Genomic DNA, 27,172 nt, shown 5'->3' with positions numbered 1-27,172 from the left:
TTTGTATGGATCGTTTGATATACGTAAGATTGAGTATGTGGAACAGTGTATGTGTAAGCGACGTGCTCGTCAGGATATGTTTGAGTGTGTGCGATTATGGGTGAAGGAAGTGCGTGAGCGAGAGAAGCGTGAGAAAGCGCTGTATGATAAAGACCAACGGAAGAATGATCATGTGCGAGCACAGGAAGCGAAGCGTCGGGAGGACAAAGAGCAGGCGGACAGACAAGAGAAAGAGCGTAGGCTCCAAGTTTCGGGTCAATATGTTGTTCGCCAGCCACTTTATCCTGTCCTTAATAATCCTGATGATGATTTTTATTTGGTAGATCGCTCTCCGCCCCCTTATGTTGGCGCATCTGCTCCGCGGCCGCAAGATTCTGGCCCGGCTTCGGGTAAGGTAGACACACGGTCCATGTTATCGGCCGAGCATATGGCTGAGCTTCGGAAACTTTCCCTCCGTGCACTTAAGGGCAAGATGTCTAAGGAGGAGTTGTTCCATACTTGGGGGTCGTGGCAAGATAGAGAGAGGGTGTATTTTCTGTCTCATTTCGCGGATGAAGTAATTACTGCTTTCCGAAAATATTCTAGTGTCCTTGAGCCTGACGAAGTGTCTTCGGATGCCGGAGCATTACGTAATGGTGTTTTTTCTCCCCCTAAGGCTCCTGAGGCGGCTCGGCGGTTGTTCGCTTTGCGGGACGAGGTGCTGGCCCTTAGAGAGAAAGCACGCCAACAAACGGAGGAGGAGAAGCAGTCGGATTCGTTTGCAGCAGGGGGCCACTCATCCACCTCCCAGTCAGATAAGGATGACGTAGTGCATGCTAAACCAATGCGAGAGGCGGCGCCTTTGTATGTTCCTCCTAAAGGAGCGGGGACTAGCTCGGACATTAACTCCGCCGATGCTAGGGGATATTTTGTGTATAATTGGGTTTATACTCCATGGCATAGGGCCGATGTTATGGCGTTAAAGAATGCATTGCCTGACCCCCGCAAGAATCCAGCGGCCTTCTATGAAGAAGTCGAGGGGGCCTTGAATTCTTGCATTATGACCTTAGCGGATATAGACCTGTTCTTTGGTCTTATTCTACCACCGGACACGTGGCGGTCTGTCCGAAAGGTAGATGATGTGGTTGCCTTCAAGGCCCGGTGGTCTGAGCTTGAGGATGAAGACAGGGAGAGGAAGCCCGCACAGAAACCACCCCAGAATATTTTAGATCTCCCTGCTGCTATTGTGGCTAAGTTGAAAACAATTATTCCCCCTAAAAAGATTGACTGGAATATGTTAGCTGCATGTAAACAGAAAGTTGACGAGTCAGTTGCAGATTTCTTCACGCGCTTTGAGGAAACGTTTCATGATTTTAGTGGCCAGTCGCTTACTGACGACACGGGCCGCCACCTTTTCGCGGACAAATATGTGGCTAATCTGCTACCGGCAGTTGCGGCCCGTTTAAAAGCGAGCGAGAGTTCCTGGTCCTCCGCGACGCCGACGGCCCTTCTGACTATCGCTCAGTATTATGAGCGTCAGGAGCACGAGGCGAAGGGCCAGGAGGAAAAGAAATCGAAAGATCTTAAGACTAAGGTAATGTTGGCACAAGTATATGGCCCGCCCCGACGGGGTAATAATAGAGGAAGGGGAGGATCTTATGGTCCCCCTTCGGGCCGATCTGATTTGAATAGGAACCAGTGTGCGTATTGTAAGCAATTGGGCCATTGGGCCAGGGATTGCCCAGTGTTGCGTGCTTCGCGTCAGGGGCATACTCCGGGTGGCCCGAGAGGTAGAGGGGGTTCCTCGAACTTTAGAGGGAATTCTAACGATCATGTTCGTTTCGATACCGCTGGGGAGCACCGAGATAGCTCAAATGTTTTCGATCGCCAGCATCAGTATCACGTATCGGAGATTGATCGATCAGGATATCATGATTCTCAGCATGCATAGGAATGCGTTGGATGGGGGTCTGAATCAGTTGAGGTGCTGGTCGATCAGACGGGTCCTTATGTATCGGCTGAGGTTTTAGGTTCTACTGATCAGTTCCTAGTAGATACAGGAGCGACACGTAGTGCATTGTCTAGGTACTTGGTTCCGGGGGCTCCCCCATCCGGCTCAGTGGTTACATCGGTAGGGTTTGACGGTACACTCTCCCGAAGCCCTCTTTCACAGCCCCTTACATTTAAGGTTGATTCTTTTTCTGGGCCCTGTCCGTTTCTGCTTGCTCCGTATACACCGGATAACATTATGGGCCTTGATATGTTAAAGCACTTTAGGGCTACGATCCGCTGCTCCCCTGAGGGTGTGAGGGTGATCTTAAATGACAACTACCCCCGGTCAGGGCGGATGTGTACGATATCAGAGGATGCGTTGTTGGCCACCCTCCCTCGAGCTTTATGGGCGACTTCGGACACAGATGTGGGACAAATGGTGATTCCTCCGGTCCACATTAGTGTCCAGGAGGGGGCGGTGTTACCGCGCCTCCCGCAGTATCGCATTTCCCAGGAGGGCGAGGAGGCTCTCATACAGATTGTGCAAGATTTGATCACAGTGGGAGTAGTGGAAGAAGTTCCCTATAATATCTGTAACAGTCCGATTCTCCCTATTCTGAAAAAGGACACGGATGCAAAGGTCTATCGGTTCATAATTGATTTGAGGGAGGTAAACAAGATCGTGATACCTCAGTACCCGGTGGTTTCCGATATCACGACGTTGCTTACCTTGGTCCCGCCTACGGCGACCATGTTCTCAGTGATTGATTTGAAAAATGCCTTCTTTTCTATTCCCATTCACCCCGATAGCCGATTTCTTTTTGGGTTCACATTAAACAATAGATCTTATCGTTTTTGTAGAATTCCCCAGGGCTACACAGAAAGCCCTAGTATTTACAGTCAGGCTTTGAAACGACAGTTGGATTCCTTTGTTTTACTCGAGGGGGTCGCCCTCATTCAATATGTCGATGACATCTTGTTGGCGGCTGACACCCTGGAATTGTGTGAGACAAGCACGCTATCCTTACTTTCCTTTTTAGCATCCCACAATCATAAGGTATCTCGGAAGAAATTGCAATTCTGTAGACCAAAGGTGACTTATTTGGGTCACCTTTTGTCTAAGGAGGGACGTGCACTCACACCGGATCGTATCCAAGTAATTTTGGATACACCGAGACCATCCACACAGAAGGATGTCCGTGCATTTTTGGGCCTCGTTTCTTTTTGTAGACAGTGGATATTGGGGTTTTCACACATAGCTAAGCCATTGTTAGCCCTTTTGACAAAGGATACGCCTATCCCAATCCCTTGGTCAGATGAGTGTGATGCTGCTTTTCAGCAACTGCGACAGGCCCTTTGTTCAGCACCAGTGTTAGGGACCCCTGATTATGCAAAACCCTTTTCGTTGTATGTGCATGAGAAAGATGGATGTGCATTGTCAGTTTTAGTGCAGATGCACGGCGACAAGCAGCGCCCTTGTGCATATTTTTCGGCTGTACTTGATCCTGTCGCCCGAGCATTACCAGGGTGTTTTCGCTCGGTTGCGGCGACAGCTGTGTCAATACGCCAAAGCGAGGGAATTGTGTTATCTCATAAGCTGTTGGTATTAGTCCCCCATGCTGTTGATGCCCTGCTTAATCAAACAAAGACGCAGCATTTGACCAGTGCCCGGTTGACGGGATATGAGTTGACGCTTTTGGCTCCTCATATTACGTTGAAAAGGTGCGTAACACTAAACCCGGCAACATTGTTGCCATACCCCGAAACTCAGCCTGAGGCGCGGAAAGCGCATGATTGTATTCTTGTGACTGAGGAACAAACAAAGGGTCGTATTGATCTCCAGGATACGCCCTTTCCAGATGTAGATGGAGAACTGTGGGTGGATGGATCCTGTCTGAAGCTACCAGATGGTACGACTTCAGCAGCGTATGCAATTACCACGTTGCAAACGATAGTGGAGACAGCACGCATACCACAGAAGTCAGCTCAAGCAGCGGAACTGATAGCATTAACACGAGCATGTGAGCTCAGTACAGGATTGTGTGTGAATGTTTACACAGATAGCCGCTATGCCTTCGGAGTAGCGCACGACTTCGGCCTACTCTGGAAGGAGAGAGGGTTTCTAACGTCACATGGGGTGCAGATAATGCATGGAGAGTTAGTTCACAATCTTTTAACCGCATTGACATACCCAAAGAAAATTGCCATTGTTAAGTGTAGCGCCCATAGGAAAGTAGTTGATAAAGTTGGAGAAGGGAATGCGTTAGCAGACCGAGTAGCGCGGGAGACTGCGATGCAGCCCGGTGCTACTGCCATGTATGTAGTAAAGTCACAGGTGGAAAGATGGCGTGATGCGAAGGAGGAAGTGCGCGAAATGCAACGGACCGCTTCCGATAAAGAGCGGGAGCAATGGGCTAGCGAGGGAGAGTTGGATGATGAGGGTTGTTGGAGAAATAAGCAGATGGATAGATGGAAATTACCCACGGCTTTTGTACAACCTATGGTTCAGATGGCACATGGGCTAGCACATGTTGGAGCTTCCGCAATTGTGAAATTGCTTACCCAAGTCTGGGAGCATCCAGAGATTGCTAGCACGGCAAAGAGGGTGGTGCAGACCTGTATGATCTGTCTGAAGTATAACCCAGGAAAGGGTACTCGAACTCCAGCAGGAGGATTTGCGACGCCCACTGCACCCTTTGAGGTTCTGCAGATGGACTATATCCAGCTTGAGCGCTGTAACAATTTGAAGTATGTTCTAGTAGTGGTTTGCGCCTTCAGTAAATGGGTTGAGGCGTACCCTATGAAAGACAATACTGCAATGACCACGGCGAAGCTACTGCTAAAAGAGTTTTTCCCTCGATACGGCGTCTGTAGACTTCTGTGGAGTGATAATGGGCCTCACTTTGTAGCGGATGTTATAAAGTACGTCTTGAAGGGCCTGGGCATCACTCAGAAGTTCCACGCCGTGTTCCACCCTCAGTCTGCAGGACTAGTCGAGAAGTATAATGGTACACTGAAGCTTAAGATAGCCAAAATCCAAGCTTCAACGTCTTTGACTTGGCCAGACGCCCTGCCACTGGCGTTATTGTCAATTAGATCAGTGCCACACTCTCGAACCGGCCTTACGCCGTATGAAATAGTATTTGGACGCCCAATGAACATTTGGGGTCCACCAAGGCCTAAGGCTGTGTATGATGTACCTTGTGTAATGATGAGCGATTATCTGGCACAGTTAACGGATAACTTGGTTTCTATTCATCAACAGGTCCGAGAGGCGCTCCCTGATCGGTCTACCGGTGAAGGACATGGTCTCCGGCCTGGTGACCATGTCATGGTGAAAGTCTTCGACAGAACGAACAGTTTGGAGCCGAGATGGGTGGGCCCTGAGCAAGTCCTCCTTGCAACGAGGACGGCTGTGCGAGTCTCGAACAGGAAGAATTGGATCCATTCCTTGCACTGTCGAAAGGTACCGCCCGGATTGGTGGAGTCTGCCGTGCTGACCGATCAACGAGAAATCCTGGCAGCAGAGACAGGCCGTGCTGCGGAGCCGGGTGACACTGAGGAGCTCTTTCCGGACCACGCGACTTCTGGAGGAAGGCGATATCATCTTCGACCGAGGAAGTGAGGTTTCCAGTACCGGGACATACTGTCAGAACGGCCCTTGGGTTAGTGAAACGGAGAGCCGATGAGGCAAGGGGGGGGGATCAGCCCTGCATTAGTGTAGTGACACCCGTCTTGGCCCGCTGGTGAAGAAATCAACCGCTGCCCAAGGGGAAGAGTTCTGACAGACTTTTTAGTTTCAGGAAGATATCAGGGTATTGTCTCCTTTGACATGGAGAAGAAGAAAATCCTTTGTGCGTTGGGGTTCATGCTAACAGTAGCTATTGTTGGAATAACAACATGGTTTGTAGAGGAGGTAACTCCTGCTCGGAAAACACTTGTGTTGACGACTCCGGTGCCTGCGGAGCACTACTTCTATACATTGCCGAATCAAGAGTTGAAGCATCGACAGTCTTATTTGAATAACACTTTCATTCAGATGCTGCATCATACCCACGTTGCTACGAACGCTACGAACTGTTGGATATGTGGGATGATGCCGGCCCATCAGAAGAAAGGAGGTACGCCATTCATACCACTTCCTTTCTCTCATAATGGCTCTTGTAGAGCATGGTACACCTTACTGTTTGCCACTCGGAAACCGACAGTGGGACGATTGCTTTTCAGACTTAATAAAGAATGTCATCAGGATAAAAATGGATATCCGCAAGCGAATGGGACAATTTGGGAATGGGAAGAGTACCGACCAGACAATGAATCCATTCCCTATATCTTCACGAACACCAGAGACACTGTGGGGAAGGACAAATTCGTGATCCAAGTGGCACAGGCTCAAGCGGACCTGTGTGTCCAGAGTGTGGGTTTTATCCCTGTTGGTGTCAGTGATTGCCTAACTGTCTTGAACATTGATGGATTGAATAACAGTACCTTCCTAGCGTCCCATAATACCTATTTTGTGTGCGGGAATAAAGGTTATTACCGTTTGCCGGCTGGGTGGTCTGGGGTATGTTATGTATCCTTCCTATTACCTCCTGTATTCCTAGCACCAGCATCTTACCATAAGGATTTGAAATTGTTGAATAATGTGACTGTAAATAGGTATAAACGTACTTTATCGATTGATGATGTGGATCAGACTGATACCAGCTTGCAGCAGTATATTGATTTTAACTTAGGACTGTTTTTCTTTGTTGGAGCCGCTTTGAATAGTAGGAAGATCCGAAGATTAACCAGAGTGGTAGAAGCTGTGACAAATCAGACTGCTGCTGCTCTTGGGAATCTTACGGAAGAGTTACAAATAACTAGGATTGTTGCATTGCAGAATCGTATGGTATTAGATGTAATGCTAGCTGATCGAGGTGGAGCCTGTAAAATTATTGGAAGTAGTTGCTGTGTGTTCATCCCTGATCATACGCCATCCGTTTATAACGCCATTAACAAGCTGCATAAAATAGCAGCTGAAATCCACACAGAAAACGGCACTTGGTCCTTTTCTGGATGGTTTTGGGCATTGGTTACTGCCTGGGGATGGAAGGTCTTAACTGGTCTCTGTATTATTATAGCAATTTTGTTCTTTTTCTGTATGTGTGTTCAATGTGGACCATTGTTCTGTTCCGTATGCATTTCATTCTGCATCCCGGATAAGAAAACTATTGCCGATGTTGCTCATCAGAAGCGTCTAGCTAAAGAGGTTAAAGGAATGATGATAATTGACATATATGATGATTTTTGGAAACCGGATGTCTTCAGTAAATGCTGAAAGGGTCGTCTGTTGTAAATTAAAACAGCAATGTGATTAAGCATTTACTGAAGACATTAATGCTTTCCCTTAGATCATGTTTTCTCCGTTATGTTGACCGAAGTTCGGAATCCATTTTGTATTATCATGTGCCACGTGTTCACCACGAGGAGAGTCCGACCTTTGTGTTAGTTGCTCTTGTAAATCTGCCTAGTAACAGTTTATAAATAGCTCTCTCTTGTCCATCTGGCGCATGTCCAGACTTGACCACTTCTGTTATAATTAGCCTTGCTTGACCATGTGTTTCGCGGGCTCAAGGAGTGTGTTGGCTCCGCCCATGTATTGATTCAGTATCGAGAATGACCATAAATGGTAATGTTCTTCGGCCTCATGTTGTATCCACCCACTTATGAGCCCCTCTGTTGTGTATAAAAGGGGACTGTGTACGCAAGTTCAGTGTGCTACTCCATGCAATACTGAAGGGTGTTGTGTGGATTGTAGGACCACCCTTAAGGGTTAATAAATGCTGTTTTTGTACTTTGCAGTTTCCGTGCCAACTTCCTTATAGATTCCGTTACAGGAGAGCGAACCCTTGTGCCTTGCGGGCCTAGCTGGGGCCTGTATTCATCAACGGGCGTAGAGAGATTCAGAATTAGCAGACAATGAGAGGGGTCAGAGCTTTCGAGATTCAGCACCAAACGTCACTACTGGTGAATGCCTATTTGATCTGCACTTGAAGTATTGCGACCATCTGTCATGCTCATCTGGGAAGCTACCTTTTATTATGTTGTGCTATTGTTGAAATATGATGTACTAGGACATCTATACGTAAAAACAATTGTTGCTTTCGGGTGCAGGGTAATCTCTTTTTTCTGTAGAGAGATTCAGGACAGCTTCTGAATCTCTTGCAGTTAAGCAAATGGCACACACGAGGACCCTGCTAAGTCACAATAGTCTCGTTTGTGTAGGACGGTCAACAAAGTCTTGAAGTAAATGTAAAAACGGGTCCAATAGTGTAGCTTACTGTAGCTTGCTTCACAAAGGAGATTCTCAATGTCCTGCAGCGCAAAAAAGGGAATGGAGGACCATGGGTAGGAATGAGAGATGCAAACTGCCGGGATCGGGCAGAGCGAAACACGGAAGTGAATAGCCTCAAGTTCAAAGTGGAAGTTGAGCAGGGATCCAGTAAACAGTATACAGGGCAAGGTCCAAAGTCGTCGAGGAAGAATGAAGCCAAGCGCTGAGACTGCTGTGCCGGGAGTTTTTATACTCTTCACTCTCTGTATCACGATCGCTGATTGGCAGCCGCATGGTTGATACGAGCGGGCGAGCACCCTTGATTTACCTCACACGCGGTCTATCAGTAAAGAAAAAGACAGAAAGAAAGAAAGCTCTAGTGTGGGGGAAGTGTGTGCACTGGCTCTTCCATGTTGGGCATATACGGGTTCAAGTCTGAGCTGTGACGGTATGCATCCGGGGTCCCTCCCACGGGAGGTGCTGGACAGTGCGGAGGATATCTCCATGTCCTTTGTCCAGTTTCGCACCAGAGTGGGAGCCAAAAGGTCCCTGAACTGTTTCCAACTGAAGTATGCACGGTGGGCACGAAATGTGCCCTTCAAAGCAGTCTAGTAGTGCTGGCAGGCACCCCCATCCTGGCCCAATACACTAAAGGCCTTATTTATGAAAACTGTTGCATCGGTGGGTGAAAACAGCGATGCAGCAGTTTTTACTACACCCTCCTTGCAACATGATGGATGCATCATATTTACTGATAGATTTCACTGCGCCACTTCTACAAGGCTTTCTAGCATCGGAACACCCACCCTGAATACATTATACCTGATGCAGGTATAAGGTGGCGCTGGGCTTTACAAAGTGACGCATCTGCCTATATGCGTCACTTTGTAATTATGCCGCAATGCAGAGCATTGTTTACGCTACCACTGCACAAAAGTGTCACAAGGGGCTCATAAATGAGCCCCTTAGTCCTGTGATAGAAAACCTATTGTCCTGCTGTCCTCTGCTTGAGCTTGGCTCAACAGCAGGAGGGCAGAATCGTGTCTCTTGTCAGCAGGAGCCATAGTTTGCTGTCCGGGTCTAGAAGACTGGTATAGGGAGCACTGACTGATACCAAACACGCCAGGGTTCGTCATAGCCAGTTTAGAGTTAGCCATCGCATAATGACGCATTGGCCACTCGATGTATTGTAGTGGCGGATGCACTTACAACCCGGGTTATTGGACTCCCTGGATTTGCAGGGGCACCCTCCCACTTATAACCAACCACCCTGCCTTCAGGATTGAAAGGCCTGCCTTAGGGGTGGCTTATAGGAAGTGCAGTGACCTCAGATAAGAGAAAACGTATATCTGTCTTAAATGGTGCTATCACCAGCTTTCACAGGGTGCAATGGCAAGCCTGTAGTCACAATTTTGAGTGGTCTCCCGATGTTACAGACAACACGAGCGTAGATGATGATGTGCAAATAGTGTAGGAATGCCACAGTACCTGGAAATAGTTGATAATTAGTTCAGATACCCCGTCAATCCATTGTTAGAGGGGTGGCCCAGCCCAGCCTCTTCCGCAAGCTGTTTAAATGCACCTCAGTGCGCGATGAAAGGATGACGGCGCCTCCTGGCGCAAAAAGCAAGGCAGTCTGGGGACTGTGGTCCTCCCTGCGGTGCCGGTATGTCTGCTGTTTAAATCGCCTCTGTGCGTGATGAAAGGATGACAGCGCCTCCTAGCACGAAAAGCAAGCAGTCTGGAGGCTGTAGTGCTCCCTGCGGTGCCGGTATGCCTGAGTGCGGTTTCCGCAAAGCGGGAGCCGCAAGCTGTTTAAATGTGCCTCCGTGCACTGTTGCAGTCAGCGCTCTAGCGTTTGCCGCTAGAGCGCTCTTGTCACTGGTGACGTGCGTACGCCACGACGGTGGCGTACGCGTAGATGTCAAATAAAGGGGGCGTGCCCATGTGGGGCATTCGCGCACCGACCCTGCAACCAAGTGTGGTCTTCGTTATTGCGCGTTACTGCTGCTAGGCCTGCGCTGCGCAACGTCGCAACACTGGCGACGAGGCGGTCGAACCCGCCGCGTATAACTTTGACGGCGCCTCCCCCAGCTGAGCGCATCGCGGCAGACCCGCGATCGCGCACCTGATGCCCTCGAGCCTGCCCTGCTCCAGTGATCTCTGCACACTACAGGCCTGCTCTGTGAGGTGAGCACGTGTGCACCAACCACGGACCACACTACTGTGCGGATGAAGATTCCCGCCCTCCGGCCCTGCCTCGAGCCTGCATCCGCCCTTGCTGTTGACAAGGCCCACGTGCCACCCACTGCCTGAGGCCCCGGCTGTGCTGCCCTTCGTCCAGCTTCTGTGCACCCCACCACCCGGAGTCACCCCCCCGCTGCAGTGCCATGGTGGATGACAACGCTCCGCCACCTGCCCACCCGTTCCACCCGCCCACAGGTGTCCTGCCTCCCTTTAGTGAGACGGCTGACCCGGCGACCGCCGCACCGCGTTGGCACACGTGGATTGGGCGTTTGAACAACTATTTCATCGGCTCCAGGGAGACGGATGGCGCGGTAAAGAGGTCCCTCCTTCTTCACTACGCAGGGGAGGAGGTCTACCTGTTATTCAAGCACCTCCCGAACACTGGTGGCGCAGACGACTACGATGCAGCCGTGACGGCCCTTAACACGCATTTTGACCCCCAGACGAATCCGGATTTCGAAATGTTCAAAATGCGTCAGGCCAAGCAAAAGGAAGGGGAGTCGGTAGACGCATTTCATGCACGGCTGAGGGTGCTGGCGGACACCCACTTGGTCGGCGACCGCGCAAAGGAGGAAATTAGAGCGCAGCTTATCTACGGCATCCGCAGTAAGAAGTTGCGGACCCTCATCCTCCGCCAACCGAACATTCCCATGGCCGACATCCTGGTGCTAGCCCGCTCCCACGACCTATCCGACGCGCGGGCAGAAGAGATGGAACAGGCACTTACGCGAGGCACAGGGCCGAGCGTGACCATCAAAACAGAGCGCGCAGATGCAGTGCGGACGCACGAGAAGAAACGCAGACCAGCAGCCAGACAGTCACCCCCGACGCAATGCGACTACTGCGGGTATGAAGAACACCAAGGAAAAACCTGCCCAGCAAAAGGGAAGACGTGCACGAACTGTGGCACGCTGAACCATTTCTCCTCCGTCTGCAGGAAGCGCGCCACAAGGAAGGATGCTCGAGGGAAGAGGCCCACAAGAGGCATGGTGAGGCAACTGTCCCACCTATCCCTCTCCTCTAGAACCGACACAGGGCCGCGACACGCACAAGCCCTACAAGAAGACGACTCAGAGTCCGGCGACGAAGAAGAGACATACGTGGTCTCGTTCACCAGGGCACTAAAAAGCACGAGACGTCCCCAGCCTCGGTGCGACATCATGGTCGCTGGATCAAAGGTGAACGCCGTGATCGACACGGGGGCGTCTGTCACTGTCATGGGAGTGCAGCAGTACAACCGCCTTCGACCCAAGCCAGAGCTCAGAACCTCGAAGGCCCGGATCTATGCCTACGGCAGCGATGTTCCTTTTCCCCTCCTGGGGAAGATGACAGTGCCGTTGGGGACGGAGGATGCCGAAATCACCATTGAAGTGCACATCATCAATCAAGAGGTAGACAACCTCCTGAGTGGGCATGCCGCTGAGGACCTGGGGCTCCTGATGTTCCTCCGGAAAGTTCAGGACACGCAAACGGCCGACCTTCTGGATCAGTTCCCCGAACTGTTCACTGGCCTGGGGAACATCAAACGTCCACCAGTCAAACTCCACATCGACCGCTCCGTCGCGCCCACAGCCCTGAAGCACAGGCGAATCCCGTTCTGTCTACGACCTCTGGTAGAGGAAGAACTCCGGAAACTCGAAGAACAAGGGGTCATAGAGACAGTCACCGGCCCCACTCCGTGGGTGTCCCCGATGGTAATCGCGGAAAAACCTCGTCAACCAGGCAAGATCCGGGTGTGCATCGACATGAGGCTCCCCAACAAAGCCATCAAGAGGGAGAGGCACATCACGCCCACCATGGATGACATCATCGCAGACCTGAATGGCGCGCGGTGGTTCTCCAAACTGGACCTAAACGCAGGTTATCACCAGTTAACACTAGCCAAGGAGAGTAGGTACATTACCACCTTCAGTACGCACCTAGGGCTGAGACGGTACCGGCGACTCAACTTCGGGATATCGTCGGCGGCGGAGATATTCCAGAACACTATCAGAGACATCCTACAAGGCCTGCCTGCCTGGGGTCATGAATGTGAGCGACGATATCCTGATTCACTCTACGACCGTAGACGAACACTATCAGCGGGTCAGAGCCACGCTGACACGCCTCAGAGAATACGGAGTCACTCTTCACAAAGACAAATGCCGGCTGTTTCAGCAGCGGATAGAGTTTTTCGGATACACATTCACAAACGACTGCATTCAAGTGGACCCCCGCAAGTCACAAGCCATCAAGGACGCTCCTGCACCCACATCTGCCGCAGAGGTGCGCAGTTTTCTGGGGATGGCCACATACTGTGGAAGGTTCATTCCGAACCTAGCAACAATTTCAGAGCCGCTCCGACAGCTCACGAAAAAGGACGCCCCATGGCAATGGGGGCCCCAAGAAGACTCGGCGTTCCAGTCCGTCAAAACGGCGCTCCTTGACCAGGCCACGTTGGTATACTTCGACCCGGAAAAGAAGACAGAGCTGATAGTTGACGCCAGCCCAGTGGGACTTGGTGCCGTCCTCACCCAAGAGCAAGAACCAGGCCGGTGGGCCACATTGGCCTACGCAAGCAAGGCCCTCACAGCGACCGAACGGAGATATTCCCAGATTGAGCGAGAGGCACTGGCTATACGATGGGGCTGTCGACACTTCCACCTGTACGTCTGTGGACATCCGTTCACGGTTGTGACGGACCATCAACCGCTGGTACCCCTATTCAGAGGGACAGCTCCGCATCCCCCGCCACGGATAGAACGGTGGGCTATCGGGCTGCAACAGTACCACATGGACATAACGTACCGGCCTGGAGCCAAGAACCCAGCCGATTTCTTGTCCAGGCACCCGGGCCCTCGCGAGCACATCCCAGAGGGGACGATGGAGGAAGACGACGCCGAAGCGCACCTCGACTTCATCGCGGCCCTAACATGCCCACAAGTGCTGACGATACAGGAGATAATGCAAGCAGCGGAACAAGACCCCGTGATGACCAGGACCAAGGAAGCCCTCCTGCAAGGATCATGGGCCAATTTCCTACAGTCCACCAACACGTGGACACCGGAAGAAAGAGCGGATTTGCAGCAGATCTGGAGAGTACGAAACGAGCTCAGTATCACCAGAGACGGAATAGTCCTGAGAGGGACCAGGATCGTCGTGCCAACAGCATTGCGACGCCAAGCCACCCTTCTGGCCCACAATGGACATCAAGGGACAGAGAAAATGAAAGCCAGGATGCGAGAGAAGGTGTGGTTCCCAGGACTAGATGCCCTGGTGGGTGACATCGTAAAGAGCTGTCCAGCGTGCCAGATGACCAGCGGACCAGAACGTCCAGCCCCTATCACAACTGAAGAACCAGGAAGACACCCCTGGGATAAAATCAGCGTTGACTTTGGGACCCTCCCTGATGGCAGAGTCACGCTGGTAGTGATGGACAACTTCTCCAAGTATCCACTGGTGGAGGCGCTGCCATCCACCGCGTTCACATTTGTAGGGCCAGCGCTGGAGAAGATATTCCACATGTTCGGACGCCCGTCGGAACTAAAGAGTGACAACGGGCCGCCGTTCCAAGGCCACGAGTTTAAGGAGTTCCTCGCCATCCAAGGAATACGACACCGGCGGCTCACCCCGCAGTGGTCTCAGGCAAACGGCAAGGTCGAACGCTTTATGAGGACACTGAACAAGACCCTCCGCATTGCCAGCGCCGAACAGCTGGACCCCGAGCGAGAAATTCAGCGCTTCCTTGGAGAATATCGAAGCACACCCCACTGCTCCACCAAGCAAACCCCCTGGGCCCTCATGCTGAAGGGGACCCGCCGGGACGGTCTACCCACAGTCCCAGGATGGGCTCCTCCACCGTTTGATGCGGAACAAGCGCTACGACGACGAGCGCACCGAAACCAGCAGGTGAGCCGGGCGAGAGGGTGTCGGGAGCGCGCCCTCGAGCCGGGAGACAACGTCCTCATCAAGGACCGACGACCGGGGGGAAAATTCAAGCCACGATATGAGCCGGGAAGTTGGACGGTAGAACGACGCCGGGGGACAATGGTCACGGTTCGCCGGGGAAACGAGCCAGCCACCCGAAACATCTCGTGGTTCAAACGCATTCCCACAGCCACAAGACACCGGCCAGAGTCGGAGGGAGAGGAAGAGGGGGACGCCCGGGGCCCCGTGAGAGAGCAGTCACCACCGCCCGACCAGCCTGAAGAGACGGCAGCCCGGGACGGGCCCAACTCCGAAGCTGAGGAAGTGGCACGTGACGACCCGGCGACTACCAACACCCGAGCGACGGCCAGGTATGAACTGCGACGGAACCCCCCGACAAGCAGCCGTCTCAAAGACTTTGCCTGTCAAGTAAGTGACTGAAAAAAGGGACTTTTGGTCCAAGTTTCATTTAGCCAAAGTTGGATAGGGATGTTGCAGTCAGCGCTCTAGCGTTTGCCGCTAGAGCGCTCTTGTCACTGGTGACGTGCGTACGCCACGACGGTGGCGTACGCGTAGATGTTAAATAAAGGGGGCGTGCCCATGTGGGGCATTCGCGCACCAACCCTGCAACCAAGTGTGGTCTCCGTTATTGCGCGTTACTGCTGCCAGGCCCGCGCTGCGCAACGCCCCAACAGTGCACGATGAAAGGACGACGGCGCTTTCTGGCACGAAAAGCAAGGCAGTCTGGGGGCTGTAGTCCTCTCTGCGGTGCCAGTATGCTTGAGTGCGGTTCCTTTACTACTAATACTGTTTGTAATGTCTACAAGTTTCCATTCTATGCTTCAATAACAAGTGTCAATTTGACCCGTACAGACCCAGGTTCACTGCACCTATCTCTCTCTGGGGTTTTCTTCCTTTCTGCACAGCTTGCCTCTCTCTGAATGACCGGCTGGTAATTAATGTACAGCGGTGCCAGGGATGACAGATGGCTGCGTTGGGTGTCCCGGGAAGCAATGCATAATAATGCAGAGTGTACTGATGGGGGCGGCAGTCATTCAAGCAGGAAGGGAGCGCTCGGGCTGACTTTTTAGCGAAGAAACTTCAGCGCCGGTAACACCCAAGGAGATGGTAGCCTTATTCACAGCTAAAGGAACAAGCATAGCCCTGTATGGGGCAGGGCTATGGGGTCACTCAAATACTAAAGCCCTGCAAATCCAAGACAACTTGTTCCTGAAACGGTTGCTTTATTTACCATCATCTGCATCCAATCCCATTGCTTATTATGAGGTGGATCTCCAGTTTTTAGAAGATTTCCTATTGGCCCGACCTTTACTACTGTGGGATTCAATATGGAAGAATGTCTGAAATTGCGAAATGCACTTAAAATTCCATGGCTGCTATACGTTAATACTGTTCTAGAAAAGATATATAAAACATCAGTATGGACAGAAATGTCCAAAACTTTGATCTACTCTAAGAAAGAAATTAGAGACACTTTTTTACAAAACAGGATAGATCTAAGGTTAGTGACTGAAAAGAACAAATCTATTGTGGCTCAGTATATATCATATAGCAGTGATATGATCACTAACAACTACTTGTCACATGTGACTTATGCACAGCATCGCTTTGCATTAATGAGATTTAGATGTGGCATTGTTCCTTTTCTTGTAGCTTTTCCTACTATGTGGTTCCATTCGCCTGCAGATTTTTTATGTCCGTGTGACAATCGAAGCAAACAGAACACGTTGCATTTTATGCTGTTTTGTAAATTTTATAAGATTTTTTTTAAAGCCACTATTTATTACTTATAACATCAGGTCATATAAAGAGGCTATGAAATTCTTGGTAAGATTAGGTGACCCCCTGACTTGTTATATTGTGGCCCTGTTCATTATAAAAGCAATAAATAAGAGGAAAAGTATAAGATCATAGGAGTATTGATATGGTCTTAAATACGATTAGCTTTATAAATAATCATTTTTTGTGCAATAACTATGATACCTCAATGATGTATAAGTATGAACGTTATGGTCAATGCATATGTATATGTTGCAATGTTTTTATAATATGTTTGTATTGATTCTATTTTTATAATGACTGTTCTTTTATGGCTATCTTTAGATAGTCGAATAAAGACTAATGAATGAATTTGCGTGGTCTCCCATGGGTGGTATAATACATGCTTCAGCCCATGGGGGACCCCTGGTGTTCTGATTAGCAGGATGCCAGTCAGACTAGTCAGAAAAACATAATGACAAGTGGTGGTATCCATGAAAGCAGATCCTACTTTCTTACACAACCCCACCCCACCCCACCCCACCCAAACGAAAGGAGATGAGACTAACCTTGCACAGTTGAGTCTTCATTTTCTCAAGTCCATCTGTGTTGGCATGGTAACTCCCAAGTCCATGTTCCACTGAAAATTTCATCCGCTGTAGGAAAACAGACCACGTCAAAAGTTTGGGATTTTCACCTTTCATTTGTTTAAGCCATAAGAGGGGCTTATGGTCTGTCTGAACAACTAAGTGAATACCAAACAGGTATGGCCTCAACTTCTTCAAGGCCCAGACCACAGCAAAGGCCTCCCTCTCTATAGATGACCAACATTTCTCCCTGGGGGTCAACCATCTGCTTATAAAAACTATTGGTTGGTCCTGGCCCTCTGCATTAAATTGTGACAAAACAGCTCCAATCCCTATCTCAGAAGCATCTGCCTGGACGATGAAAGTTTTGAACATTGCAGGATGGGACCAGTGCAACATGGCCTGCTTCAGGTCATCAAATGCCTTTTTACAGCTAACTGTCCACTGAACGTTCTTAGGCATTCTCTTGGAGGTGAGATCATTAAGGGGAGTCACAATGGACCCATATCCCTTAACAAACCTCCTGTAGTACCCAGTCAGGCCCAAGAAAGCTCTGACCTGAGTCTGGGTAGTGGGAGCAATCCAGTCCAGGGTCTGGATTTGTTCTCCAATGGCTGAACGTAGCCTCCACCTACCAGGTGACCAATGTATACAACCTTGTCCTGCCCTATCTGGCACTTGGTGGCCTTGATAGTGATGCCTGCCTTTTGCAGGGCCTCCAGAATATTTCCGAGGTGGACTAGGAGATCTTCCCAGATGTGGCTAAAGACAGCAATATCATCTATATATGCCACACTATAGGCTTCCAGACCTGTTAGGACTTTGTTCACCAACCTCTAAAATGTGGCAGGTGCATTCTTCAAGCCAAAAGGCATCACAATAAATTGATAATTCCCACATTGGGGTTGAGAATGCTGTTTTTGGCTTGGCATCCTCAGCAAGTCTGATTTGCCAGTAGCTAGCAGTTAGGTCAAATGATATTGTGCTGAGGCCAAAGTATCTATGAGTTTATCTGCCCTGGGAATGGGATGGGCATCAGTCCTAGTGACTGCATTGAGGCCTCCGCAGTCCACACAAAGCCTCATCTCTCTCTTGCCACCTTTGGTATGAGGTTTGGTTCCAGGACTACTGGACTAGCCCAGGGGCTCTCTGAAGGCTGAATGACCCCCCAATTCCAGCATCTTCTGTACTTCTCTCCTGACGCAGTCTATGACATGGCCAGGCTGTCTGTAAATTCTGTTCTTCACAGGTAGACTGTCATCTGTGTCCACTTAATGGGTGCGCCAGGTGGTTTGACTGGGTGTCAGAGAGAACAAGTGGTTGAACTGATTGGGGACTTGCCTACAATCAGCTTGCTGCTGGGAAGTAAGGCTGTCTGCCAAGGCAACTTCTTCAACTGACCCATCAACAGGGTTCTGAGAGAGGAGATCAGGGAGAGGGTCACTCTCTTCCTCTTGTCCCTCATCAGTGGCCATGAGCACGCTCATGTCAGCCCTGTCTACAAAATGTTCCAGGCGATTTACATGAAGTGGTGACTTCACCTTTCTTTCCGAAGATTTACGGGGGCCACTCCACTTGTCCTGGAAAGCTGCTGGGGCCCCAGACTGCAACATCCACACTTTCTGTCCTGGCTAGTGAACAGTCAGTACGGCCTTTTGGTCATGCCAAGCTTTCTGAAGGTCCTGGCTGGCCTCAAGGTGTTTGCCTTCCTTCTTCATGTACTCAGCCATAAGTGAACGCAGGCCAAGGACATAGTCCAAAACATCCTGTTTAGGAGTTTTGAGAGGCTGCTCCCATTTCTCCTTAACTAGACACAATCATCCCCTAACTGACTGTCCAAACAGAAGTTCAAATGGGCTGTAGCCAACCCCCTTTTCTGGAACCTCACTGTAGGCAAAGAGAAGGCAGAGTAGTAAGACATCCCATTGATGCCTAAGCTTTTCTGGGAGTCCCATGATCATACCCTTTAGGGTCTTGTTGAACCTTTCAACAAGCCCATTACACCGTGGATGGTAGGGTGTGGTAAACGTATAGTTTACTCCACACTCTTTCCACATTGTTGTGATGTAACTAGACATGAAGTTGGTACATCTGTTTGTTGGTATCTCCTTAGGGAAGCCCACCCTGGAAAAGATTCCCAGGAGGGCCCTGGCCACTACAGGAGCTGTAGTGGTTCTAAGGGCAATAGCTTCTGGATACCTAGTGGCATGGTCCACCAACACTAGGATGTAACTGTGTCCAGATGCTATTGGAGGGTTCAAGGGGCCAACAATGTCAATGCCTACCCCCACCAAGGGAATCATAACCACTGGGAGTGGAATAAGGGGGGCCTTTGTAGTGCCACCTGACTTACCACTGGCTTGGAAAGTGACACAGTAGCCACAAAACTCCTTGGCGTCTTCAGACATAAGGGGCCAGTGAAAATGAGGGACAATCCTGTCCAAAGTCTTGCTTTGCCCAAGATGTCCGGCAAGAGGAATGTCATGTTCCAGGGAGAGAAGAAAACCTCTTCTGGGGTATTACTAACCTCCTGGTAGCACCAGGCTTGAGGTCTCTACCTTCAGAAAACAGGAGCCCATTTTCTCAGTAGATCCTATGGGACCCACTGATATTCCATGCCTCCTCAGCAGCAGCTTGCTGTCTGAGCTGTTCAAGAGAGGGGCAGGATTGCTGCTCTAAACTCAAGTCTGCCCTGGATTTGCCGCCTGCCCCCAAGAACTCTGCCTTGTCAGGCCCAAGTTCCTCTGGGACAGTTCCTTCACAGGGACTGAGATCATCTCCCTCAGGACACTGCTCCTCACCGGGAGTTTGGGAGGTGGATAATTCCTTACCCTTCCTTCTCTTTCTCTTAGGAACAATCTGGTCCATTCTTTCAGGATCCAGTGCTCCCTCAGTGCTGAGCTGTTTGGTTTGAGCCCTGGTGACAGCAAATGCACTGGTGGAGATGCCCATCATCACTGCATGAGTCCTGAACTCTACTTCAGACCAGGCTGACGTTTCTAAACCATTGCCCAACAGACAATCTACAGGTAGGTCTGGAGATACCACAACTCCTTTCGGGCCAGTTACCCTCCTCAGCTGAGATTCACAACTGCAAAGGAATGATCAGTCCTGACATTGCTAGCGTTGGTTACTTGGTACCACTGACTGCGTATGATCTGTTCAGAGGACACAAGTCTCTCTGTCACCATTGTGAAACTGGCCCATGTCCCTGTAAGCCATAGCTTCTCTTCTGTTTATTAAAGGCTGTTGTCTGTACTAGCCCAAGTAAGTAGCACTTACTAGTAAGGTGGCAAGATCCATGCCACCACAGATAAGCGCAGCCTGTGTTGGAGTTCTGAAGAGACCAGAACCCACCTCAGAACCCAAGGTTAACCCTACTAATCCCTTGGTTGCTGTACTACCACTTGTACTGGTGCTAAGGGGAGCAGGTGCCTTAGGGGCAGTGGTAGTGGGTTCCTTGGCCTCTGGACAATCAGCATTTCTTGTCCAATAAGTCTTTATTTTACACAAATAACACCAAGGTTTCTTTTTACCCTTCTTGGAGTTTTGGAACTCACTCCAAGATGCAGGTTTTAGGGGTCCTTGAGGGGACTCCTTTTTGTCTTTTCCGTTCTCCCCACTCTTCTCCTGGCCTTTGAAGGAATCTTGCTTTCTTCTTCTGGATACCTCCATCACCATGGTTTGTCTGCTTAACCCTGGTGCTGACCCATTTATTTGCCTTCTTTTCCAATTATTTGGGAGAGGTCAGATCAGAGTCCACCAGGTACTGGTGCAAAAGTTGTTTATGACAGTTATTAAGGTTGTGCTCCCTCCTCAACAAATTTTACAATCCCTCATAGTCCTGTGCCGTGCTTCCATAAAGCCAGCCTTCCAGAGCCTTAATAGCACTATCAATGAAGTCTACCCGGTCTTGGGTGTTTGCCTTTTGGGCGTCACTGAACTTAATCCTATACTTAGGACCCTTGACCCCACCAGGTAGGTTGCTCCCCCTCCGCACAGCACCGCCTGTGTGTCCCTGCCCCAGCTGCCGCTGCTGCTGAGGAATTTCGAGGCCCTCCACCGGATGTATGATGGTACAACGCGTACCATCACAACGCGGTATGTTACATCGCGGTTTTGACAATGCAAGTCGTTACATCGACTTGCGCTAGAGGGCGCTGGATTTAGGAATAGTGTGAATTACTATTCCAACTCCAGTCTACGCACAGTAGGGAAGGTGTTGGAATAGTAATTCACACTATTCCTTAGTCTAGAGCACCCTCTAGTGCAAGTCGGTGTAACGACTTTCGTTGTAAAAACCACGATGTAACCATACCGCGTTGTAATGGTTGCATGGTAAAGGATGTTTCCCCCCTCCACCACCCGCAGGCTACCACCTGCACCTCATCCCTGGTGGCCAGTGGTAGGCCGTAAGTTTGTTTATCTTCCGCTCTGTTGTTTTATTGTATTGCCTGTATTTCATTGTTGTGTCTGTGACTGCTGTTGTTCTGTCTTACCCCGCTGACTGTTCGTGGTCCGTGCCCGTTTTCTTCCCTCTGTTACACTCACTGTCCCCGTGTCTCTCAGCCTGGTTTTTCCTTCTGTACCCCTCGCTGCCCCCGTGTCTCTGCCCGGTTTTTCCTTCTGTACCCCTCGCTGCCCTCGTGTCTCTGCCCTGTTTTTCCCTCTGTACCCCTTGCTGCCCCGTGCCTCTCCACCAGTTTTTGCCTTCTGTTTCTCAGCTGCCCCTGTATTTCTGTGCCCTTTTTACCTTCTGTGCCACTTGTTTTTTCCTGTATTTCTGTGCCCTCTTGCCTTCTGTGACACTCGTTTTTCCTGTATTTCTGTGCCCTTTTTACCTTCTGTGCCACTCGTTTTTTCCCTGTATTTCTGTGCCCTTTTTGCCTTCTGTGCCATTCGTTTTTTAGGTCTCGCCTGACCCAGCGCATGCGCTGGTCTGGCAAGACTTATTGAGAGGGCTCCAAAAAGTGCTACCAGGCCAGCCTAGAGCTACAGTGCATGTGCGCGGGCGCGCGCGCCGCGCTTGACCGCAACTACTTTCACTTTCGCGGCCGCTTTGATCGCGATCGCGATCACTTTAACTTTCGTGGCCACACGGCCGCTTGTTTGTTTGTGTGTGTGTGTGTGTTTTCGAAAAAACCCAGTGTACCCCTCTTCACACTTAGAGTGAATACATTAGAGGGTTACTTTCTAAATGTAAATCTGAGGGAATACATGCGGTGGATGTGCAAAAGAGTATTCTCTTTCCTAGAGGATGAAGTTCCTCTCGCATACCCCCACCCCCAAATTCTTGGGATATGTCCCACATCAAATGGAAATCTGCAGTGACGACAATAGCTCCATTGGCCCATTCCTCCAGTGTTTTGAGTAATTTAATCAGAAACTAGTCTGGTGCCCTATTAGGGGAATACGCGAAAGCTATAGCGAGTGCCCTTCCTTCCTATTCTGCTCCATAGTATGACTTATCTTCTTCCCATGTCTATTTTGGTGTCTTGTGTAGTTAAAAAGGAGTCTGCGTTAAATGGAGGCCCCATACTGAGTATATGCACTGGATAAGTAATAGGCAATATTGTAATAAGGTTTCATCCTGTTCTGGTCCTTCCTTATGCGGTGCGTTTCTTGGAGGCATACATCTGGATGGGAATTTCTAATAGAGCTGCATCTTGCCTGTATTTTGACCAGCGAATTGAGACCGTTCCCATTTTGTCCTTCATATGAGCATCTTCTTTTGCTGACATGTGGGCCGTTCTCTTCCAGAAGAGGCTGGTGAGTTCCCCTCGGGGAAGAGTCCCAGCCACTATCACATCATAGGTGTGAAAATGTGTCTTTGTCTAACCGAACAAATGCAAATAAAACCCTCCTTCGTGCAAGTGCTCCAATGTTTTGAAACTTCACTGGGAAGTGGGGTTTAAATGAGACACTGAACGCCATCACCGATAATAACTAAAACGTGCTAACTCCCACCCTTGGTTTTACTATGCCAGGTCAGTCCTCAAATGACCAAATTCGTCCAAACTGATAACCTGTGTAACTACTGCACTGGGTACCCACCTTGCTTTCAACCACCTTTTGACAGGTGCCTGGTTCTATAACCTGTATGCCCTCCACACATCCCACCCATCTAAGTGAGCATGTAATAGTGTTAGCCCGCCATGTTCCCAAGGCCTCCACCTGGGTTAATAAGATGCCCCCCCCCCTTTCCCAGTTCAGATAAGAGTAAACAATGATTTCTCTTTGATTACTCTTGTTGTATTGTGGGAAGCAGACCAGCGCCCACACCATGCCCATCTCCAGTGTTCAAGATCTCCATATGTCAGTCCTCCCACCCGTCCATTAATCCAGTAATTAGTGAACGCTTTTACAGACGCTGTCATCAATTTCAACTCTTCACAGGCGGCCTGGCCAGATTACTAGACAAGACTTATTTAGCATCAGGATGAAACATCACCTATAAAGAATAAACGTTAATCTCACCTACAACGTTCAGGAAAACCGGTTTAGGCAAAAGAAAGATGCCATAAAAACCAACATAAATGTCTGATCCTCTGTATGCACGTGAATGTTGTCAGTTGATGAGCATGTTTGTGCTTATGTGTTCGTATGTGCGTATATGTATGTGCATGCTTGTCTGTGTGTGTCTGTACGTGTGCTTGCATGTTTACATGCGTGTGTGATTGGGCTTTGGTGTGTGTGTGTGTCTGAGTGTGCATCTGTAGGTTACTATGTAGAACTGCGTGGGTGCATGCGTATGTATGTGAGTGAGTGTGCGCATATGTATGTCCATGCTTGAGCAAGATGGCAAAGCCAGAGCCAGGAGGATCCAGGCCTGCTGGCAGCAACAAGGCTGCAAGGCTGCTGTCTTCAACTAATCTTCCGCAGACCCTGAACTGTACAAGAAAAGGCCACTTACTCCCTGAAACTGATCTGTTTTGCTTTAAAAATGAAAGCTAGCCGCAGAGCTCCCCTGAAAATCCAAACACAACAGTTAGGCTGGTGTCATATCATGTCCCAACAAACCTGATGACACGATAATTGTGTGTGTGCGTGCATGCCTGCACATGTGTGTCTGAGTGTGCACAGGTATGTAGGAGTGTGTGTATGTGCTTGTATGAGTGCATTTGTGTGTGTGTCGATGTATTTCCCCTTGGTAATGTTGTATATGTATGTGCTTGCTTGCTTAAGTGCATGTCTATGTGCACGTGTGTCTATTTGTATGTATGTGCTGGTGCCTGCAAATGTGTGTGCATGAGTGTGTGTGTATGTTTGCTTGTGTGTCTGCATGTATCTGTCTATGAGGCTGCAGCTGGCTGTGTTCCTGTATATGGGCATGTCTGTGTATGCATGTGTGTGTGTATACGTGTTTCTGTGAATCTGTGCCTGCACTTTTGTGTGAGTCTTTGTGTGCATCTATGTTTATTGGCACTTTTTTTGTAGCACATAAAAGGCCCAGGCGGTGGGTGAGAGCGCTTTACTGAGAACAATATCTGTTACAATAACTACTATTAAACATATGAAACATCGAGGAGCTGAAAACACAACAATACAAACAAAATGGGGCCGTTACACACCTGAACGTGTTGTTATACTTTGCTGTCCTCCTTTGTCCCCTTGTCTACTTTGTATTTATTGCTACTTGTTCTATGTACGTGCTTTGAAGCTGATGTCTTGGCATATCAGCACTATATACATTGGATACAAGTATTCTAGTATTAACAACAACGAAAACATATTCAATAAGTGAAACAAAACAACATATGTTGTAATATGTCAAGTTTGTTATGGGCTGCGTTTTATGCCAGGAAGACATTTTAATTACTTAAAACTGCCAATCAGGATTGGCTAGTGTTTTATTATGGAAAGGACTTTTTTTTTTTATAGCTATGTTAATAGTACATTAAAACATACACAACTGAGTTCTTTATTTTATTAAGGTGGGGAGGGCATATCTGTTGCATAGGTAAAAAACTTTGACATTTACAATACCAATCGCTCCAACTCGAACAAATGCGAGACCTATTGCATTTCTAATGCTTGTTCCCTGTATTTCTGTGCCGTCTTGCCTTCTGTGACATTTGTTTTCCCTGTCTTTCTGTGACCTTTTTGCCTTCTGCGCCACTCGTTTTTCCCCTGTATTTCTGTGCCCTCTTGCCTTCTGCGCCACTCGTTTTTCCCCTGTATTTCTGTGCCCTCTTGCCTGCTGTGACACTCGTTTTTCCTGTATTTCTGTGCCGTTTTTGACATCTGCGCCACTCGTTTTTTCCCTGTATTTCTGTGCCCTCTTGCCTTCTGTGACACTCACTTTTCCTGTATTTCTGTGCCCTTTTTGCCTTCTGTGCCACTCGTTTTTCCCCTCTATTTCTGTGCCCACTTGCCTTCCGTGACACTCGTTTTTCCTGTATTTCTGTGTCCCTTTTGCCTTCTGTGCCACTCGTTTTTCCCCTGTATTTCTGTGCCCTCTTGCATTCTGTGCCACTCGTTTTTTCCCTGTATTTCTGTGCCCTTTTTGCCTTCTGTGCCACTCGTTTTCCCTCGTTTTTTGTGCCCTTTTGCCTTCTGTTCCCTTCATCGTCCCTCACCGCCCCTGCCGCTGCGTCCCCTGGGGCCCCGCCCCCCTGACTGACCACTGCCCATTCGCTGCCCCCGCCTCCCGCCTCCCAGATGCTCCTTACTCCCCATATATGCCAGCCGCTGTGATGCCGCGCCGCTGTCGTACCGAAGGCGCGCCTAAGGCAAGCCCGTATGCGCCTGTCTGCGCCTGGACCGCGCCCAGCGCCTGAACACCTGGCCCCCGCACCCGCCACGACGACCGCCGCCACTACGATGCCAGCACTCTGCACGCTCTCAACTCCAGACTGACCCACACCTGCTTCAAGGCCGCCCCGAAATGCACACACGGTCCCTTCACCTGCCAGAACTGCAGCTACACCAGCCTCAGAGCCGACGAACCACCCGCCAAAAAAGACCCCAACCACCTCCGATGCATACTACTGAACACCCGCTCCGCACGCAAACACGCCGACAAGCTCTGGGACCTACTCAACACAACATCCCCGGACGTCGCCTTCCTGACAGAGACCTGGCTGAATGATTCCTCCACACCCGACATCGCCACAGCCATCCCAGATGGCTACAAGATCACCCGCAGAGACTGCACCAACGGAGTCGGAAGAGGAATCGCCATCGTCCACAAGAACAGCATCAGGGTCTCGACTAGCACCGACAACGCGCTCAGCACCGCCGAACACATGCACTTCCAGATCCACACAGATCCACACTGACTCTAACTCCACCCTCAGAGGCACCCTCGTCTACCGACCCCCCCCGGACCCTGTCCCCAGTTCAGCGACTCCATCGCCGACTTCATCAGCACGCACGCCCTGACCTCCACCTCCACCGACTACATCCTCCTCGGAGACCTGAACTTTCCCCTTGAGAACAACAACGACAACAACTCCACAACCCTGATCGATAACCTCGCCAACCTCGGACTGAAGCAACTCGTCACAACACCCACCCACTCCGCCGGCCACACGCTCGACCCCGTCTTCTCCTCAAGCCCGCACGTCTCTGTCAGCCACACCACCGAACTCCTCTGGACCGACCACCGCTGCATCCAGTTCACCTTCCAGAAACCCATCACACACCACCGACATAACAGATCCCCCGCCGCTGCTGGAGCAAAATCACCGAAGACCAACTACATGCAAACCTCGCTCTCAGCCCACCCACGAATCCTCCAACAACAACGACGCTGCTCACAGCCTCAGACGCTGGATCGAGCACTGCGCCAATACCCTCGCCCCGCTGAAGAAACCCCCCCACAGAGACACCAGCAAGAGGGCCAGCTGGTTCACCCCAGAACTCCTTGCCTCCAAGCAAGCCTGCCAGAAACTAGAGAGGGAATAACACAGTGAACAAACTCCGGACAGCCACGCAGCACACAAGGACACCATCTGCAACCACCACCACTGCATCAGGGTGGCCAAGAGGACCTCCTTCAAAGACCGCCTCGACAACAATGCACACAATAGCAAGGAACGCTCCAACCCCAGCTCCAATACCAACAACATCCCACCGTCGCAACCCCTGTGCAACTCCCTTGCAACCTTCTTCCACTGCAAGATAGCAGACATCCACGACAGCTTTAACATCCAGACAGCCCCAACAGACAGCAACACAACAGACCCTCCGCACACCATCAACCACGACCCCCTGCTAGCCTGGGCCAGCGTGAGCGTCGATGACACCATCAAGACCATGAGCACAATCCACTCCGGCTCTCCGTCAGACCCATTCCTGCACCACGTCTTCAACAAAGCAAGCAGCTCCATCGCACCCCACCTGCGTGACGTCATCAACCTCT

At 50.1% G+C, this 27,172-nt stretch overlaps 1 protein-coding gene across 12 annotated transcripts in view; it reads right to left on the bottom strand.

The window, feature by feature from the left end:
- The window catches only part of LOC146808718 (uncharacterized), a 375,662-nt gene that overhangs the window by 250,370 nt on the left and 98,120 nt on the right, over window positions 1-27,172 (bottom strand). Inside the window, exon 1 of one of the 12 annotated variants that reach the window (XR_014966232.1) lies at window positions 16,789-16,815. The exons of the other annotated variants lie outside the window; for them this stretch is intronic. The gene's annotated coding sequence lies outside the window, so the exon portion shown is untranslated. Of the gene's footprint in view, window positions 1-16,788; window positions 16,816-27,172 lie in introns of those variants that run through there. 12 annotated transcript variants of the gene reach the window in all.

The sequence above is a fragment of the Triturus cristatus genome, chromosome 7 (genome assembly GCF_964204655.1).
Source record: "Triturus cristatus chromosome 7, aTriCri1.1, whole genome shotgun sequence".
In the NCBI taxonomy this organism is placed as follows: Eukaryota; Metazoa; Chordata; class Amphibia; order Caudata; family Salamandridae; genus Triturus; species Triturus cristatus.
Note: the sequence above shows the minus strand (reverse complement) of the source record. Positions and strands in the feature narration are given on the sequence as shown.